This window comes from Jaculus jaculus, chromosome 1 (genome assembly GCF_020740685.1).
Source record: "Jaculus jaculus isolate mJacJac1 chromosome 1, mJacJac1.mat.Y.cur, whole genome shotgun sequence".
Classification (NCBI taxonomy): domain Eukaryota; kingdom Metazoa; phylum Chordata; class Mammalia; order Rodentia; family Dipodidae; genus Jaculus; species Jaculus jaculus.
The window spans coordinates 162,334,279-162,352,851 of record NC_059102.1 but is presented as its reverse complement, the minus strand read 5'-3'; the positions used below and the strand labels follow the sequence as shown (position 1 = coordinate 162,352,851).

Genomic DNA, 18,573 nt, shown 5'->3' with positions numbered 1-18,573 from the left:
TTGAGAGAGACACAGAGAGAAAGAGAATGGGTGCACCAGGGTCTCCAGCCACTGCAAATGAACTCCAGATGCACGCACCACCTTGTACATATGGCTTATGTGTCACCCACTATTTTTGGTGAAGCACTCCATGAGGATTTGGGTGAGTACCACCAGGCCCATCCCCAGATAACCCTCTTGCAGTATGTAGACGACTTCCTTATAGCGGCCCCAGATGAAGAAGCCTGCTGCTCAGTCACAGAGGCCTTGCTGAGAGAATTGGACTGCATGGGATACTGAGTTTCAGCCAGAAAGGCGCAGCTCTGCCAGAGGGAAGTAACTTACCTTGGGTACATGCTCAAGGAGGGCAAACGCCTGTTGTTTTAATCCCACAAAGAGACAATCAACCCCCCCCCCCAGAACCCAGTGACAGGTATGTGAGTTCTTGGGGTTGACGGGGTTTTGTAGACTTTGGATTCCCAGATTCACAGAAATTGCCAAGCCTCTCTATGAGGCCACGAGGGGGACAAGAAAGCTCCCTAGAATGGACCCCAAAAATGGAGAAGGCCTTCCTCCAATTGAAAGAGGTCCTCCTTGAATCTCCAGCATTGACTTTGCCAGATATCCACAAACCTTTCCATCTTTATGTGCCTGAAAACAAGGGAATAGCCAAATGGGTATTGACTCAAACTCTCGGCCCTTAGAAGAGGCCAGTTTCTTATTTATCAAAGAAATTAGACCCAGTGGCAATGGGATGGCCCCCATGCCTCCGAATAATAGCAGCCACAGCCTTATTGGTCAAAGACTCAGATAAACTGACTTTGGGCCAAACCCTGAGAGTGACTCCTCCTCACAGTATTGAAGGAGTGCTAAAGCAGTCCCTGACAGGTGGCTGACCAATGCCAGACTGACTCATTACCAAGCTCTTCTCCTCAACCCCCCATGGATCCAATTTGCCACCAGTCAGGCCCTCAATCCTGCAACCCTGTTACCTGATCCAGATCTGGACAGTCCCATACATGACTGCTTGGAGATCTTGAACAGTTTACAAAGGACCTGACCAGATCTCAAGGATGTTCCCCCTGAAGGGGCAGAGCTGACCTGGTGTACAGATGGTAGCAGCTTCCTTAGGATGGTGTCCGGTATGCAGCAGCTGCAGTGACAACTGAAGAGACAACTGTATGGTCAGAAGCCCTCCCTCCAGACACCTTTTCAGGATGGACCGAGGCTTTTCCAACAAGAATGAGACTGCCACAACTGTGGCCAAGAAGCTATTAGATGACATCATTCCAAGGTATGGTTTACCTGTTCTTTTGGGGTCAGACAATGGACCAGCCTTCATCTCACAGGTAACCCAGGCTATAGTTAAAACTGTGGGGACAAATTGGAAACTCCACTGTGTGTATCATCCCCAGAGTTCAGGACAGGTAGAAAGAATAAATCGGACCCTAAAGGAGACCCTAACTAAATTAACCCTTGAAACTGGTGGTGACTGGATGTCACTCCTTCCCTTTACCCTTTTCTGAGTTCTAAACTCCCCTATACTATGGGACTGACTCCCTTTGAAATCTTGTATGCAAGATCCCACCATTGTTGCCTAATATAAAAGCAGAAATGTTAACTGAATTTGATGATAAAAGATTTCTGTCCTCCTTATAAGCTTTATTTCAGGTGCAAGAACATCTTTGGCCTCAGCTACAGGCCATCCTCCACCAACTGCCCACCTAGCCTGCCAAAACTTTAGGACCAATCAGAGAAATACAAGTACAAATACTGTTCAAATTAGCCAATCATGTTAAAATACACTAAGCCTGCTAAATTTCCCCTCGCTGTGCTTAAAAGGAGCCTATGAGCTCCTCTAAGGGTCACCATTTTGTATGAATGGTTGACCCCCCACATGCTGGCAGATTCTGCAGAATAAATGCTCTTTGCTTTTACATACTATTTGAGTCTGGGGTCTTTCTTCAGCAATTTTTGGACCCTTACACTCCACCCAGTATACTAGAACACTTGAATAGCAGGCAAACTCAACATCTAGGGAGACTCCTGCTGTTTTCTTGGAGTATAAGAGCTATACTTGGCACCTTAAACTCCTACCCTGAAGCTATATAAAGTCAGATTTACATGGCTAAGAACACTACAGATAATTAGAAAATCCAAGCATCAAATTAACTCAAGATGCAAAAATATCAACATTCTAATACAAAACACACAAAAATAAGACAATACAATCCCATTAAAAATTATAATTCCATCAGAAATGACCCCTAGTGAGACTGTTTTAGATGAAATTTCTGACAAAGACTTAAAAAAAGATTATATCTATGCTCAAATAAATCAAAGGAATCAAATAAGAAAAACTCCTGAAGGAGAACATAAGAAACCAACTTAATGAAATAAGGAGGTCAATACATGAGTAAGGAAAGAGAAATAATGAAAAAATACTAATCAAAAATATTAGAAATGAAGGAGTAAGTCAAATAGAAATTTCTGTGGAAAGTCTGACCAGTAGAATGGATCAAGGAGAAGACAGACTATCTAAACTAGAAGACCAAGTAGCTGATCTAATACAGTCTAAAAAAGAAAAATAATAATAATAATAATAATAGGAAGGCATTAATGGGAATTTCAAGACATTCAGGACACTATGAAAAGATCAAACATAAACTGGACATGGTGGTGCATACCTTTAATCCTGCACTTGGGAGGCAGAGGTAAGAGGATTACTGTGAGTTCGAGGCCACCCTGAGACTCCATAGTGAATTCCAGATCAGCCTGGGCTAGAGTGAGACCCTACCTTGAAAAAAAAAAAAAATCAAACATAAGAATTCGGGGCATAGTAGAAGGAGAAAAATTTTACTCTGAAGGCATAGTAGGTATTTTAAAAATATATTTTATTTATTTATTTGAGAGAGAGAAAGAGGCAGGGAGAAGCCCCCCAAAATCTTAAACATCCAAAACAATTTTGAGCAACAAAAATAAGGCTGGCTGGTATAACCATACATGATTTTAATTTATATTACAGAGCCATAGCAACAAAAACAGCATGGTACTGGCACAAAAAGAGAGATGTAGATCAAGGGACAGAATAGAGGAGCCAAATGTAAGTCTGGGTAGTTACAGCCACCTGATCTTTGACAAAAATGCCAAAATAGTCACTGGAGAAAGGACAGCCTCTTCAACAAATGGTGCTGGGAAAGCTGGATATCTATATGTAGAAGGATGAAAATAGATCCATGCACAAGAATCAAGTTCAGATGGATCAAAGACTTTAATATCAGACCTGAATGTCTGACACTGCCAGAGGAAAAAGTAGGAGCAACTGTTCAACATATAGGTATAGGCAATGACTTTCTGAATATAACCCCAGTTGCTCAGGAAATAAAACCACTAATCAACCACTGGGACCTCATGAAATTTTAAAGCTTTTCTACAGCAAATAACACTTAATAGAGCAAAGAAGCAACCTACAGAATGGGAGAAAATCTTTGCCAGTTGTACATCTGACAGAGGATTAATATCTAGCATATACAAAGAACTCAAAAACTAAATAATAAGAAATCAAACAATGCAAATTAAAACAATGAGCTATGGGGCTGGAGAGATGGCTTAGCAGTTAAGGCACTTGCCTGTGAAGCCAAAGGACCCAGGTTCAATTCCTCAGGACCCACATAAGCCGGATGCACAGGGGGCACATGCATCAGGAGTTTGTTTGCATTGCTTACAGGCCCTGAAGTGCCCATGCTCTCTCTGTCTGTCTCTTTTCTCTATCTCTCTTACTGTCTGCTTACAAATAAATAAATAAAGTTAGAAATCATTTTTTAAAACTTTTTAAAAATGAGTTATGGAACTAAATAGAGAGTTCTCAAAAGAATAAATACAGACGGCATATAAACATCTGAAAACTGTTCTACATCCTTAGCCACCAGAGAAATGCAAATTAAAACTTTGAGATTCCATCTCACTCCTGTCAGAATGGCTATTATCAAGAAATCAAATGACAACAAATGCAGTGTAGAGGAACCCTTCTATCCTGTTGGTGGGAATGCAATCTGGTCCAGCCATTGAGGAAAACAGTGTAGAGGTTCCTGAGACAGCTAAAAATAGATTTACCATATGTCCCAGCTATACCATTTCTAGGCATATATCCTAAGGACTTATCACACTACCTTAGAGATACTTGCACAACCATGTTTAGTGCCACTTTATTCACAATACCTAGAAAATGGAACCAGCCTAGATATCCCTCAACTGATGAGTGGATAATGAAGATGTGGTACATTTATACATTGAGCTCTATTCAGTAGTAAAGAAAAATCAATTGTGAAAATTTTCAGGGAAATGGATGGACCTGGAAAGGATTATACCTAGTGGGGCAACCCAGGTCCAGAAAGCTAAGTGCCACATGTTCTCTCCCTCCCTCCCTCCCTCCCTCCCTCCCTCCCTCCCTCCCTCCCTCCCTCCCTCCCTCCCTCCCTCCCTCCCTCCCTCCCTCTGTCTCTCTCTCTCTCTCTTTAACAATACAAACGCTTTATTTGACATTGCAGGTCATCTTGAGGGCCAAATGGTGGATCCAGGACACAACATATTCAGCGCAATCTCCAAGCCTCTCTCTCTGACTCCAAAAGGGTGAGCATCCCCTTCACGCACAGGGCCTTTCACATTGCGGATGATGGAGCGGCTTGTGTCATCCATAAATTCCACACGCACCTGCGTGCACTGTCCCTGCGAGCGGGTTCTGCCCAGCACCTTGGTATCCGGGCGAGCTTGACGGGCTGCGCGCGACTCGTGTCCATGATGGTGGCGCTGCAGGTTGCGGCGGCGATCTGGAGGCAAGCACATGTTCTCTCTTATATGTGGATCCTAGCTACAAATGTTTGGACTTGTATGTGAGTTAGAATAAAACGCGGTAGCAGAGGCCAATAAGCTGAAAAAGGACTATAAGGAAGGGAGGAGAAGGGAGGACTTAAGGGAATGGTATTGGATATATGTAAATGGAAAAATAGCTTATTGGGGGTGGAAAGGTCTAAGTGAGGTCAGGAAAAGAGATTGAGTAAAGGAAGGGTTGGGGGAGGGTTAATCAAAATCTAAGAGGGCACGAATAAGCCATATGGAAATCTACTTTTTTGGACAATGGTACATCCAGAAGCCTAGATTGTTACTAGAAAAAATTCAATGCCAGAAAGGAATACCTTTCAGTGAGTTGTTGGTTAGAGAGGTCCCTAGTGCCCCCAAAACATTACAGGCCATTACTGAGGCTCTTGATTTCCCACCAGGAATAGATGGTAAGACCCTATTGCTTAAGACTCCACATGCCTGTGCTGCAGAGTCACTGAGAAATCTTCCTGGAGCTGAGCTGAAAACCTTCTCCATATAAACCAACTGACAGAAAGCAGGAAAAAAAATATGCAGCATTCAGCTTCGGGGGAAAGAGAGAAGTCATCAGCGGAGATAAACAACAGTGGACACTGCAAGCCTTAAGTTTAGCCAGCAAGGCCAAATGAGCCAATGGCTGCAATAGTGGCATGTCTGTTGTGGGGGAACCAAGCACTCTCTTATTGGACTGGAGGCCTGCTCCATAGGAGGGAATACATGCTCGATACTGGAAACCTATGATGGGGGGAGGTCATGAGTCTTAGGGGTATAACGCCTACTGGTGTCTGGCTAAATGCATATATTATGCTCACCAAACTGCTCAGTGAGCACTTCTCTTAATGTTCATAACCCATATGTTAATAGTGCTTTTGCTTTTGGTTAGAGAAGCTTTTCTTTTCAGATGTTGGTGACCTCTGGGATGACTCAAAAGGCACCATAGTACTGAGAAGAAGTGACAGAGGAGAGCTTAGCACTGAAACATCTCTATCACACCTTTCAAGACTCAGGGTCCATTGCAGAAGAGGTGGCAGAAAGAATGTAAAATCCAAAGGAAGGATAGGACTCCTTACAATGCACTCTTCTAGACACAAAATGGTCTGGTTATCCATGACCTCACAGTGCCTGGCACTACCTACACAAGACCAGCATAATAGGAGGAAAGGATAACAACATCAAAATAAAGAGAAGGAGGGTTTAGCACTTAAGGCACTTGCTTGCAAAGCCAAAGGGCCCAGGTTTGATTCTCTAGGACCCACGTAAGCCAGATGTACAAGGTGGCACATGCTTCTGGAGTTCATTTAGAGTGGCTGAAGGCCCTGGTGCACCCTTTCTCTTTCTCTCCCTCTGCCTCTTTCTCTCCCTCAAATAAAATAAAAGTTAAAAATTTTTATAGAGAGAGAAAGCCTGATTGAAAGGGGGAGGAAACATGAATGGAGAGTGGAGTTGTGAAGGGGAAAGTGAGGGGAAACAAATTATTGTGGTTTGTTTTCTATTATTATGGAAGTTACCAATAATGAAAATAATAAAAGAAAATAGCAAAATCAGCCTGTAGCCCTTCTATTTAGGTTACCGACTATGGACCCAAACAACTTGTCAGTTTTGCTTATGAGTATGAGAAACATCTGTGGATTTAATAGTGATCTCGGTAGCTCTCCTCAAAATGCCACCTTCCTTGTCTCTGAGTATTCTCTCCTAGTACTAGTAGGGAAATGCATGAACCTAAATTGTACTATTCTAGAAGAATGCACTTTGGATATTTAAAGAAAACACAGCCATGCACTTTTCAGCCTGCCGACTGGTTGATTTACTTTGCACTTGTTTCATCTTAGTTTCCTAGGCCCTGAGAACCAGTGCCTGGGCCCATCTCCAGCACTGTAACAATAGCCTATTTTTATTGGAATGGGCTCTGTGCCAAATGCCAAGCTAAATACTGCACAAATGTTATTTTTGAATCTGAAGCTTATAGCTGTCTTTTGTCTTTTTAAAAAAAAGATTTATTTTTATTTATTTATGAGAGAGAGAGAATGGGTGCACCAGGGCTCCTAGCCACTGCAAACAAACTCCACATGTATGCAGCACCTTGTGCATCTGGCTTATGTGGGACATGGAGAATGGTACCTGGGTCCTTAGGCTTCGCAGGCATATGCCTTAACTGTAAGCCATTTCTACAGCCATGGCCTTTGTCTTAATACTGTTAATATTATACTATTACAGATAAGATGACACTTTTAGAGTCATTGAATAATATGCCCAAATCACACAGCCTAATGAAGGGATGCCGTATCTAAGCCCAGTTTTGTCTGACTCAAAAGCTGCCATTTCTAGCCAAGTGGGCTCTCAGTAATGTAGCATTTGGGAGGCTGAAACAAGAAAATCAGGCATTCAAGACCAGCCTGGGCTATGTAGAGAGACCTTGTCTCAAAAATAAAGAATTCGGGGCTGGGGAAGTGGCTTAGCTGTTAAGGCGTTTGCCTGCAAAGCCTAAGAACCCGGGTTCAGTGCTCCAGGACCCATGTAAGTCAGATGCACAAGGGGGGGCACATGCGTCTGGAGTTTATTTGTAGTGGTTTGAAGCCCTGGAGCACCCATTCTTTCTATATATATTTGCTTCTCTCTCTCTCATCTCAAATAAATAAATAAAAATTAAAAAATAAAGAATTTTAGCAGGACATGGTGGTGCATGCCTTTAATTCCAGTTCTTGGGAGGCAGAAGTAGGAGGATCACTTGAATTCTAGGCCAGCCTGGGACTACAGAGTTCCAGGTCAGCCTGAGCTAAAGTGAGACTCTACCTCAAAAAAAGGCAAAAAAAAAAAAAAAAATGTTGTTTTACAACAAAATTTGTGACACTGAAATTCCACTTCTCCTTTAAGCAGAAGGCATCTTGATGAAAATTTAATAATGCTCACTCCTCTGGCATTGTTTCAAAGTCATCAATAAAGAGACTTGACTCCAATTTATTTTATTATCAGTAGAAAATGATGAGAACCATACTGATGTCTGAGAGGCAGAGCTCTCCATGTAACTTGCTGAGGGTCACAGTGAATATTCCTTGGAGTAAAGTATGCCTCAGTTTGAAAAAGGACTTGAAGCTGAGTGTAGTGGCGCAGGCCTCTAATCCCAGCTCTTAGGAAGCAGAGGTAGGAGGATCGCTATGAGTTAGTTCAAGGCCACCCTGAGATTACATCATGAATTCCAGGTTAGCCTGGCCTAGAATGAGACCCTACCTTTAAAAACCTATTTTAAAAAAAATAAAAAAGACTGGATCCTCTGAAAAAACCTTTGTCCTGATGCCACAGTAATAAGCAGGGCATACAGAATGGTGTAAATATGTTTGTATCCAAGGCACAGGGCAGCCCAGTCCCAGAAAGAAACAATTCACCAGAAAATATGTACAGACGAATTCTGTCTTAAGTAGATGGGCTGAGACCAGCACCCAACCCACAGAACAGCTTATTTTCACACTGATGTTCCCAGCACAATACCAAATCAAGACAGCAGGAAGAATCGAGATCTCTGGCGCCAGAGAGGCTTGCTTTCATGTAGGATGACTTCCAGGTCAACATTGCTCAGGAAACAGAAAAATAAATTTGAATGAAGGAACTGCTATATCAGTTGTAGTTGCTTGTTCCAATGTCACCAAGACACAAGGCTAGAAAGACCCTCAAAGGGTCCTTCAGGTTTTCCTTGATGCTCCCCAGTGTCCCTTTTTGTCCCCTGGCCCCATGGTACTCAGGTAACAGCAGCTGACTGATCAAAGTCCTTTATGATGCAAGGTCAAAATCTGCCTCTCTTTGGCTTCCTGAGATGGTCTCTTTCTGCCCTATGGGGATTTATAGAGGGCACAAACTTCTCCTCTCTTAGGGAAGCTGCAGAGCTTGATTCATTTAGTCAACAAATATTTACTATGTGCCCAGATAAAGCACTGGACAAGATATATGATCACCCTGGTGGGAGTGACTTATTTTATTGCAGTCTGACAGTATTTTATTTTATTTTATTTTATTTTATTTTATTTTATTTTATTTTATTTTATTTTATTTTATTTTATTTTATTTACTTTGGTTTTTCAAGGTAGAGTTCACTCTGTAGCCCAAGCTGACCTGGAATTCACTATGTAGTCTCAGAGTAGCCTCGAACTCATAGCAATCCTCCTACCTCTGCCTCCCATGTGCTGGGATTAAAAGCGTGCGACACAACACCTGGCCTGACAGTATGTTATTTGAGATGGGACTGTTACCATACAGCCCCAACTAGCCTCGACATTTCCTTGTTTTAGCCTTGATAATGCTAGCTTTGTAAAGGGACAAACAATAAACCAAGTTAAACATTCTCCTATGCAACCCTTGCCTTCAGGGCACACACAATGGGGATGATTACCGAAGATGATTCTCTTGACAGATAGATTAGAAAGATCCAAGGAGGATCCAGACCCTAAGCCTTACTTGTACACAGGTGTTTCCTGCTATCTACACTGTATGAAATGTCCTTGATGCAATGTACCATGACTCTTTTGTTTAAAACTACCTTTGTGATTTTGCTTTTGTAACTAATAACTTATGTTTTTCTTAAAATAAAAGCTGACTCCTCCAGCAGTTTGGGGCAGCACTCAGAGATCCGGACCTCAGGGGTGCAGTCCTGATGCATCAGCCCTTGCCCATTAAAACTTTGCTTTGTATTCCGTGAGTTGGTGGTCTTACTTGTGCCACACCAGACCTCATACAAATGTGGACCACCACATCTGGATAGAGGTGAAATTTTATTTATTCATTTATTTGGTTTTTTAAGGTATGGTCTCACTCTAGCCCAGGCTGACCTGGAATTCACTATGTAGTCTCAAACTGACAGTGATCCTCCTACCTTTGCCTCCCAAGTGCTGAGATTAAAGTCATGCGCCACCACACCAGGCAGTCTTTTTTGAGATAGAGACTTTCACTGGCCCAGAGCTCACAAATTAGTGTAGAATAGCTGACCACAGAGCCCAGGGATTCATATGTCTATACCTCCTGAGTGTTGGGATTACAGGTACAAGCTACCACATCTGACATTTTTACGTGGGTTCTGGGAATCAAATTTGGTTCCTCGTGCTTATGAGACAAGTACTTTGCCCACTGAGCTACTGCCCCATCCCAAAGATGACATTTTTAGTATTTTTATTTAGTTATTTATTTATTTGACAGAGAGACAGAGGCAGAGAGAGAGAATGGGTGTACCAGGGCCTCCAGCCACTGCAAACGAACTCCAGACGTGTGGACCCTCTTGCACATCTGCCTAATGTGGGTCCTGGGGAATCAAATCTGGGTCCTTTGGCTTTGCAGGCAAACACCTTAACTGTTAAGCCATCCCTCCAGCCCCAGAGATGGCATTTTAAAAGGGGAAACAAAAAAAAAAAAAGGGTTGGGAAACAGACAGTAAGTGTCATGTTTGCACTTTCTGGATCATTCCAGTAGTTCAGATTCGAGACCCTTTGGACATGTAGTCTCAGGGTGGCCACACAAAGAGCAGGACCGTGGGGCTGGCTGGGCTGACCCTGTGTAGGATACCCTGCCATGCCCCAGGGACTCTGAGTGGCCACATGTCCAGGATGGGGGCTGGAGAGATGACTCAGTGGTTAAAATTGCTTGCTTACATGCTTACGTGTCCAGGACAATCTCAGCTCTTCATTCTGGCCAAATCCCAGGTAAAAAGGAGAGAAAATTCTACTTTCCCATCAGGACCAAGTAAGCAGCCAGCAATACAAGCTCAACCCATGGCTTCCCTTTCTCTTCCAAACCCCAGAGCTGCCTCTGCTGGCACTACTCCCGAAACCCAGACTTGCTCTTCTCTAGCCCCAGTGCCTGCCTGTTCCTAGAGAACTGTCCTTTCTCCTTCTCAGACACCTCCATTATCCTGCCAAAGCTCTCCCCAGTGCAGCCAGGGCCGAGCGTCAGTGCTGCCCCTCCCTCCTCATCCCTTGCCAACCCTGTTCTAATAGGTATTTGGAATAAAATGTATCTTGAGATTGTATCACAGGTCATGCATACCCACACCCAGACACTTATTTCCTGTTGTCCCATGACCCTCCCTCTCTAGTAACTGACTCAGGACACACTGGAACAGAGGAAGTTATGATGTTGTTTTTAGGAGTTGATAACAATAGATTGGAAGAATAAATGGTCAGATATTGAGCCAGTCCTTGTACTTCTATATACCACAGTTATAAGGTGGGAGAATCACTGTGAATTTGAGGCTGACCCGGTCTATATAGTGGTTCCAGGCTATCCTTAGCTATAGTGTGAGACTCTGAAAAAAAATGGAGGGCTGGAGAGATGGCTTAATGTTTAAGCGCTTGCCTGTGAAGCTTAAGGACCTCGGTTCAAGGCTCAATTCCCCAGGACCCACGTAAGCCAGATACACGAGGGGGCGCATGCCTCTAGAGTTCATTTTCAGTGGCTGGAGCCCCTGCCACGCCCATTCTCTCTCTCTATCTATCTGCCTCTTTCTCTCTCTGTCACTCTCAAATAAATAAATAAAAACGAACAAAAAATATGTTAAAAATTGAAAAACAATTTTCTCTTTTAAGCTGGAAAGAAGAAAGAAAGGATGAGGCGAGGAATATTAGAAGTTTTAAAAGAGCAAAGGGGAGTCTTGGCATACACATATAATTCTAACACTCAGGAGGTGGAGGTAGGTGAATTGTGAATTTGAGGCCAAGCCTGGGTTATCAAGTGAGTTCCAGGCCAGCCTGAGCCACATAGCCAGAGAGCTCAATAGAGGGAGGGGAGTGACAGAAGGGCTAGAGATGTAACTCAGTAGCAGAGCTTTTTTTTATTTTTATTTTGGTTTTTCAGGGTAGGGTCTCACTCTAGCCCAGACTAGCCTGGAATGTACTATGTAGTGTTAGGGTGGCCTCAAACTCACAGAGATACTCCTTACCTCTGCCTCCCAAGTGCTGGGATTAAGGGCGTGCACCACCACACCCGGCTCGTGGCAGAGCATTTGTCTAGCATACACAAGGGCCTGTGTTCAATTCCAAAGATTGTCAAAAAAAGAAAAAGAAAAGAAAGAGGGCTGGAGAGATGGCTTAGTGGTTAAGCACTTTCCTGTGAAGCCGAAGGACCCCTGTTGGAGGCTTGGTTCCCCAGGACCCACGTAAGCCAGATACATAAAGTGGCGCATACATCTGGAGTTCGTTTGCAGTGGCTGGAGGCCCTGGCACGCCTATTCTCTCCCTCCCTCTCTCTCTCTCTCTATCTGCCTCTTTGTCTGTCTGTCACTCTCAAATAAATAAATAAAAATAAACACACAAAAAAAGTCTCAGGGTGGCCTCGAACTCATGGCGATCCTCCTTCTTTGGCCTCCTGAGTGCTGGGATTAAAGGCGTGTGCCACCACGCCCGGCTCCACTTAACTTCTATTATACCTCTTACCAAGGTGTTTTTATAGATACAGCTAAGAAATGGCAGGGTAGGAAGCAAACTGGCAAAAATCAGTTTTGTTAAGATACACATGGCTGGAGAGACTGTTCAGTGGTTAAAGCACTTGCCTGCAAAGCCAAAGGACCAGGTTTGATTCCCCAAGACCCACATAAGTCAGACACACAGGTGGCGCATGCATCTAGAGTTCCTTTGCAGAGGCTGAAGGCCCGGATATGCCCATTCTGTTCCTCCCTCCCTCTCTTAAATAAATAAGGTATACTTACATAAGGGCTGGAGAGATGACTTAGTGGGTAAGGTGCTTGTCTGTGAAGTCTAAGGACCTGGGTTTAGTTCCAAAGTACCCACATAAGCCATAGGCACAAGGTGGCACATGTGTCTGGAGTTCACTTGCAGTGGCTAGAGGTCCTGGTGCACATTCTCTCTCTCTTTCATTAATAAATAAAAATAAACAAAAAATTAAAAATATATACTTATATAAATGCATATAAATGTGTTTGCTTTTGATTTTTGTGATGCTGAGGGCTCAGGGCATTGCCCATACTAGGCAGGTACTCTACCAATGAGACATACCCCACAGCTCTCATACATGAGAGTGCAATGAGTTGTTTTTTGTTTTGTTTTGTTTTGTTTTGTTTTGTTTTGTTTTGTTTGTTTTTGTTTTTGTTTTTGTTTTTGTTTTTCAAGGTAGGGTCTCACTCTAGTCCAAGCTGACCTGGAACTCACTATGTAGTCTCAGGGTGGCCTCGAACTCATGGTGATCCTCCTACCTCTGCCTCCCAAGTGTTGGGATTAAAGGCATGCACTACCACGCTGACTATGAGGTTTTTTTTCTTTTTTTTTTCCTCAATTTTTATTAACATTTTCCATGATTATAAAAAGTATCCCATGGGCTAGAGAAATGGCTTAGCAGTTAAGTGCTTGCCTGTGAAGCCTAAGGACCCTGGTTCGAGGCTTAATTCCCCAGGACCCACATTAGCCAGATGCACAAGGGGGCACATGCATCTGGAGTTCATTTGCAGTGGCTGGAAGCCCTGGCACAACTATTCTCTCCCCACCTCACCCTTGCTCTCAAATAAGTAAAAATAAACAATTAAAAAAAAAAAAAAAGTATCCCATGGTAATACCCCCCACACACACTTTCCCCTTTGAAATTCCATTCTCCATCATTTCCCCTCCCCATCTCAATCAATCTCTCTTTTATTTTGATGTCATGATCTTTTCCTCCTCTTCTGATGGTCTTGTGTAGTAGTGTCAGGCACTATGAGGTCATGGATATGCAGGCCATTTTGTGTCTGGAGGAGCATGTTTTATTAAGGAGTCCTACCCTTCCTTTGGCTCTTACATTCTTTCTGCCACCTCTTCCGCATTAGACCCTGAGCCTTGGAAGGTGTGATCGAGGTGTTACTCAGTACTCCAGTCACTTCTTTCTGGCACTATGATACCTTCTGAGTCGTCCCAAAGTCACTGCCATCTGAAAAGAGAAGATTCTCTACCCAAATTGAGAGTAGCATTAATATAAGTATATAACTATTAAGAGAAGTGCTTACTGGGCAGTTTGATAAGCATAGTATATACACTTATCCAGACATAACCAGATGTTACACTCCTAGGGATCTAGACTACCCCTGTTTTAAGTTTTCAGTATCAGGGATGTATGCCCCCCGCCCCCCATGGAGCAGGCCTCCAGACCAATTGGAGGGCAGTTGGTTTCCACCATGACAGACGTGCCACTATTGCACTGATTGGCTCATTTGGCCTGGCTAGCCAATTATAAGGCTTGCAGTGTCCACTGTTGAGAATCTTCACTGGTGGTATGTCTTCCTCCCATTGAACTGCATGCACAATGGCTTGTTCCAGCTTTCTGTCAGCTGGTCTACATGGAGGAGGTTATCAGCTCAGTTCCAGCAGGATTTTTCAGTGGCCTTGCAGCACAAGTATGTGGAGTCTTCAGCATTAGGGTCTTACCATCTATTCCTGGTGGGAAACCAAGGGCCTATGAGTTTGTTTATTAAGAGGGAGGGTTGAAGCAAAGTCTCACTCTAGCCTAGGGTAAGTTAGAATTCACTCTGTAGCCCAGTTCAGTCTCAAATTCATATTGATCCTCCTACTTCAGCCTTCTGATTCTGTTTTTTGTTTGTTTGTTTGTTTTTGTTTTTGTTCTTTTTGAAGTAGTGTTTTGCTCTAGCCCAGGCTGACCTGGAATTCACTATGTAATTTCATGGTGGCCTTGAACTCATGGTGACCCTCCTACCTCTGCCTCTCAAGTGCTGGTATTAAACGTGTGTGCCACCACAATTGGACTAGTTTTTCCTTTAATTTTATTTTTATTTATTTATTAGAGACAGGAGAGAGAGAGAAAGGGAGAATGGGCACACCAGGGCCTCTAGCCACTGCAAATGAACTCCAGAAGCATGTGCCAGCATGTGCATTTGGCTTATGTGGGACTTTGAGAATTGAATCTGGGTCCTTAGGCTTTGCAGGCAAGCACCTTAACCACTAAGCAATCTTTCCAGCCCATGTTTTTTTAATTTGTAAACAGAGAGGGAGACAGAGTGAGAGAGAGAGAGAGAGAGAGAGAGAGAGAGAGAATGGGCAAATGGGCACACCAGGGCCTCTTGCATCTGCAAAGGAACCCCAGGTGAACATGCCACCCTATGTACCTGACATTGACCTCGGGCCTCCACACACTTGTGTGTTCACTGTACTGTATGAGCCTCTATGGTTCACTTGCCAGACAGGTAGAGCACAAGGTGACATGACATCAGGGTCCACTTCATTCATGTCAAATGGCCAGCAAGAGCATCCCATGTGAAGTGGAAATCAAGATGGGAAATCAGGCCATTTCAGTAGCCTAAGCTCTCAGTTTAGCCAACACCTCCCCCAGCACTCAGCTCATGTGGGACAACAGCTGGGGCTGTGAGGCCTGGAGACTTCCTGGAGGAAGTGGTATCTAAGCTGAGATAGGACAAGACAGAGACCCATGCCTAAGACAGGAAGAGGATTGGAAGATCAGAGTGGCCACATGGAGGAAGGACATGTGGGGGGGGGCAAGAATGTGGGTGGATCCACCTTTCTTTATCTCTGGCATGTCCATTCTCTCTTCCTCTATCTGCCTCATTCTATCTTTCTCTTCCTCTCTCTCTAAAATAAATAAATAAAAGTAAAAAGTATTTATATTTTCCAGGCACAGTGCCATGCTCCTTTAATACCAGCATTTGGGAGGCAGAGATAGAAGGACCACTGGAGGTCTGAAGGTACCCTGAGATGACATAGTGAATTCCAGGTTAGTCTGGGCTTAAGAGAGACCCAACCTCAAAAAACAAAAAAACGACAACAATTTTTTTTTTTTGAGAGGAGTATTAGTATGGCAGGGGCCCCTGCCAAATGAACTCCAAAGCTGAGTTGGCACTCATTCTGTAGCTCCAGGCTGGCTGTGAACTCACAGTGATCCTCCTACCTCAACCTCCCATGTGCTGACATTAAAGGTGTGCACCACAATGCCTTGCTATGTCTGGTTTTTTTTTTCTTTAATAGAATGAGATTTTTTAAAATTTTTATTTATTTGAGAGAGAGAAAGAAGAGAGAGAGAGAGAATGAGAATGGGTGCATCAGGGACTCCAGCCACTGTAAATGAACTCCTGATGCATGCACCACCTAGTGCATCCAGCTTACATAGGTCCAGGGGAATTGAACCTAGGTCCTGTGGCTTTACAGGCAAGCTCCTTAACTGTTAATCCATTTCTCTAGCCCTAGAATGAAGTTTTTAATTCTCGGGCAGTTTCCTTCCTGCCTGCCTTTCTTTCTTTCCTTCTTTCTTCTTTTTAAAGTTTTTTTTTTTAATTTCTCAATTTTTATTAACATTTTCCATGATTATAAAAAATATCCCACGGTAATACCCTCCCTCCCCTAACTTTCCCCTTTGAAATTCCATTCTCCATCATTTCCCCTCCCCATCCCAATCAGTCTCTCTTTTATTTTGATGTCATGGTCTTTTCCTCCTCTTATGATGGTCTTGGGTAGGTATGAGGTCATGGATATCCAGGCCATTTTATGTCTGGAGGGAGCACGTTGTAAGGAGTCCTACCCTTCCTTTGGCTCTTACATTCTTTCTGCCACCTCTTCCACATTAGACCCTGAGCCTTGGAAGGTGTGATCAAGATGTTACTCGGTACTCCAGTCACTTCTTTCTAGCACTATGATATCTTCTGAGTCATCCTAATGTCACTGTCATCTGAAAAGAGAAGATTCTCTACCCAAAGTGAGAGTAGCATTAATATAAAAGTATAACTATTAAGAGAAGTGCTTACTGGGCAGTTTGATAAGCATAGTATATACATTTTTCCAGACATCAGCAGACGTTACACCCCTAGGGCTCATGACTACCCCTGTTTTACATTTTCAGTATCAGGGATGTATTCCCTCCCATGGAGCAGGCCTCCAGACCAATTGGAGGGCAGTTGGTTTCCACCATGACAGATGTGCCACTATTGCACCTGTTGGCTCATTTGGCCTGGCTGGCCAATTATAAGGCTTGCAGTGTCCACTGTTGAGTATCTTCACTTGTGGTATCTCTTTCTTCCATTGAACTACATGTAGAATGGCTTCTTCCAGCTTTCTATCAGCTGGTCTACATGGAGGAGGTTATCAGCTCAGTTCCAGCAGGATTTTTCAGTGGCCTTGCAGCCCAAGCATGTGGAATCTTCAGCAATAGGGTCTTACCATCTATTCCTGGTGGGAAACCAAGGGCCTCAGCAATGGCCTATAATGTTTTGGGGGCATCAGGGACCTCCCTGACCAACAACTCACTGGAGGTATCCCATCCCTGCCACTGAAAATTTTCTAACAATGATCTATGTATGGCTCCTTAGTGTTTCATTGTCTGAAACCAGAGGATTCCATATGATGTATTTGCACCCTCTTAGATTTTGATTAGCCCTCCCTCCACCTTTCCTTGACTCAATGTCTTTCCCTGACCTCACTTTGGGCCTTTTCACCCCCATTAATCTATTCTTCTACTTACATATATACAATACTAACCTATTAAGTACCCTCTTCCTTTCCTTTCTCTTCCCTTTATATCTCCTTTTTAACTTACTGGCCTCTGCTACTTCCTTCTCACACAGAAGCCCAATCATCTTTAGCTAGGATCCACATATGAGGGAGAACATGCAACACTTGGCTTTCTGAGCCTGGGTTACCTCACTTAGTATAATCCTTTCCAGATCCATCCATTTTCCTGCAAATTTCATAACATTATTTTTCTTTACCACTGAGTAGAACTCCACTGTATAAATGTGCCATATCTTCATTATTCACTCATCAGTTGAGGGACATCTAGGCTGGTTCCATTTCCTAGCTATTATGAATTGAGCAGCAATAAACATGGTTGAGCATGTACTTCTAAGGAAATGAGATGAACCCTTAGGATATATACCTAGGAGTGCTATAATTGGGTCATATGGTAGATCAATTTTTAGCTGTCATAGGAACCTCCACACTGATTTCCACAATGGCTGGACCAGAGTGCATTCCCACCAACAGTGTAGAAGGGTTCCTCTTTTTCCACATCCCTGCCACCATTTATGATCATTTGTTTTCATGATGATAGCCAATCTGACAGGAGATGGAATCTCAATGTAGTTTTAATCTGCATTTCCCTGATGAGTAAGGATCTAGAACATTTTTTTAGATGCTTATACGCCATCCATACTTTTTCTTTTGAGAATTCTCTATTTAGTTACATAGCCCATTTTTTTAAACAATGGTTTACTAGTTTTTTTTTTTAATTTTTTATTTATTTATTTGAGAGTGACAGACACAGAGGGAAAGACAGATAGAGGGAGAGAGAGAGAATGGGCGCGCCAGGGCTTCCAGTCTGCAAACGAACTCCAGACGCATGCGCCCCCTTGTGCATCTGGCTAACATGGGACCTGGGGAACCGAGCCTTGAACGGGGGTCCTTAGGCTTCACAGGTAAGCGTTTAATGGCTAAGCCATCTCTCCAGCCCCATAGCCCATTTTTTAATTGGCTTGTTTGATTTCTTATTATTTAATTTTTGAGTGCTTTGTATATCCTAGATATTAATCCTCTATCAGATATATAGCTGGCAAAGATTTTTTCCTATTCTGTAGGTTGTCTCTTTGCTTTATTCCTAGTGTCCTTTGCAGTGCAAAATCTTTGTAATTTCATAAGGTCCCAGTGGTTAGTCTGTGGTTTTATTGCCTGAGCAATTGGGGTAACATTAAGAAAGTCTTTGCCAAGGCCAATATGTTGAAGGATTTCCCCTACTTTTTCCTCTAGCAGT

The 18,573-nt window shown here is 43.2% G+C and overlaps 1 pseudogene; it reads right to left on the bottom strand.

Annotated features, from left to right (window-relative positions):
- Positions 1-4,492: 4,492 nt before the first annotated feature.
- On the bottom strand, positions 4,493-4,775 carry LOC101597294 (annotated as a pseudogene).
- Positions 4,776-18,573: the final 13,798 nt, after the last annotated feature.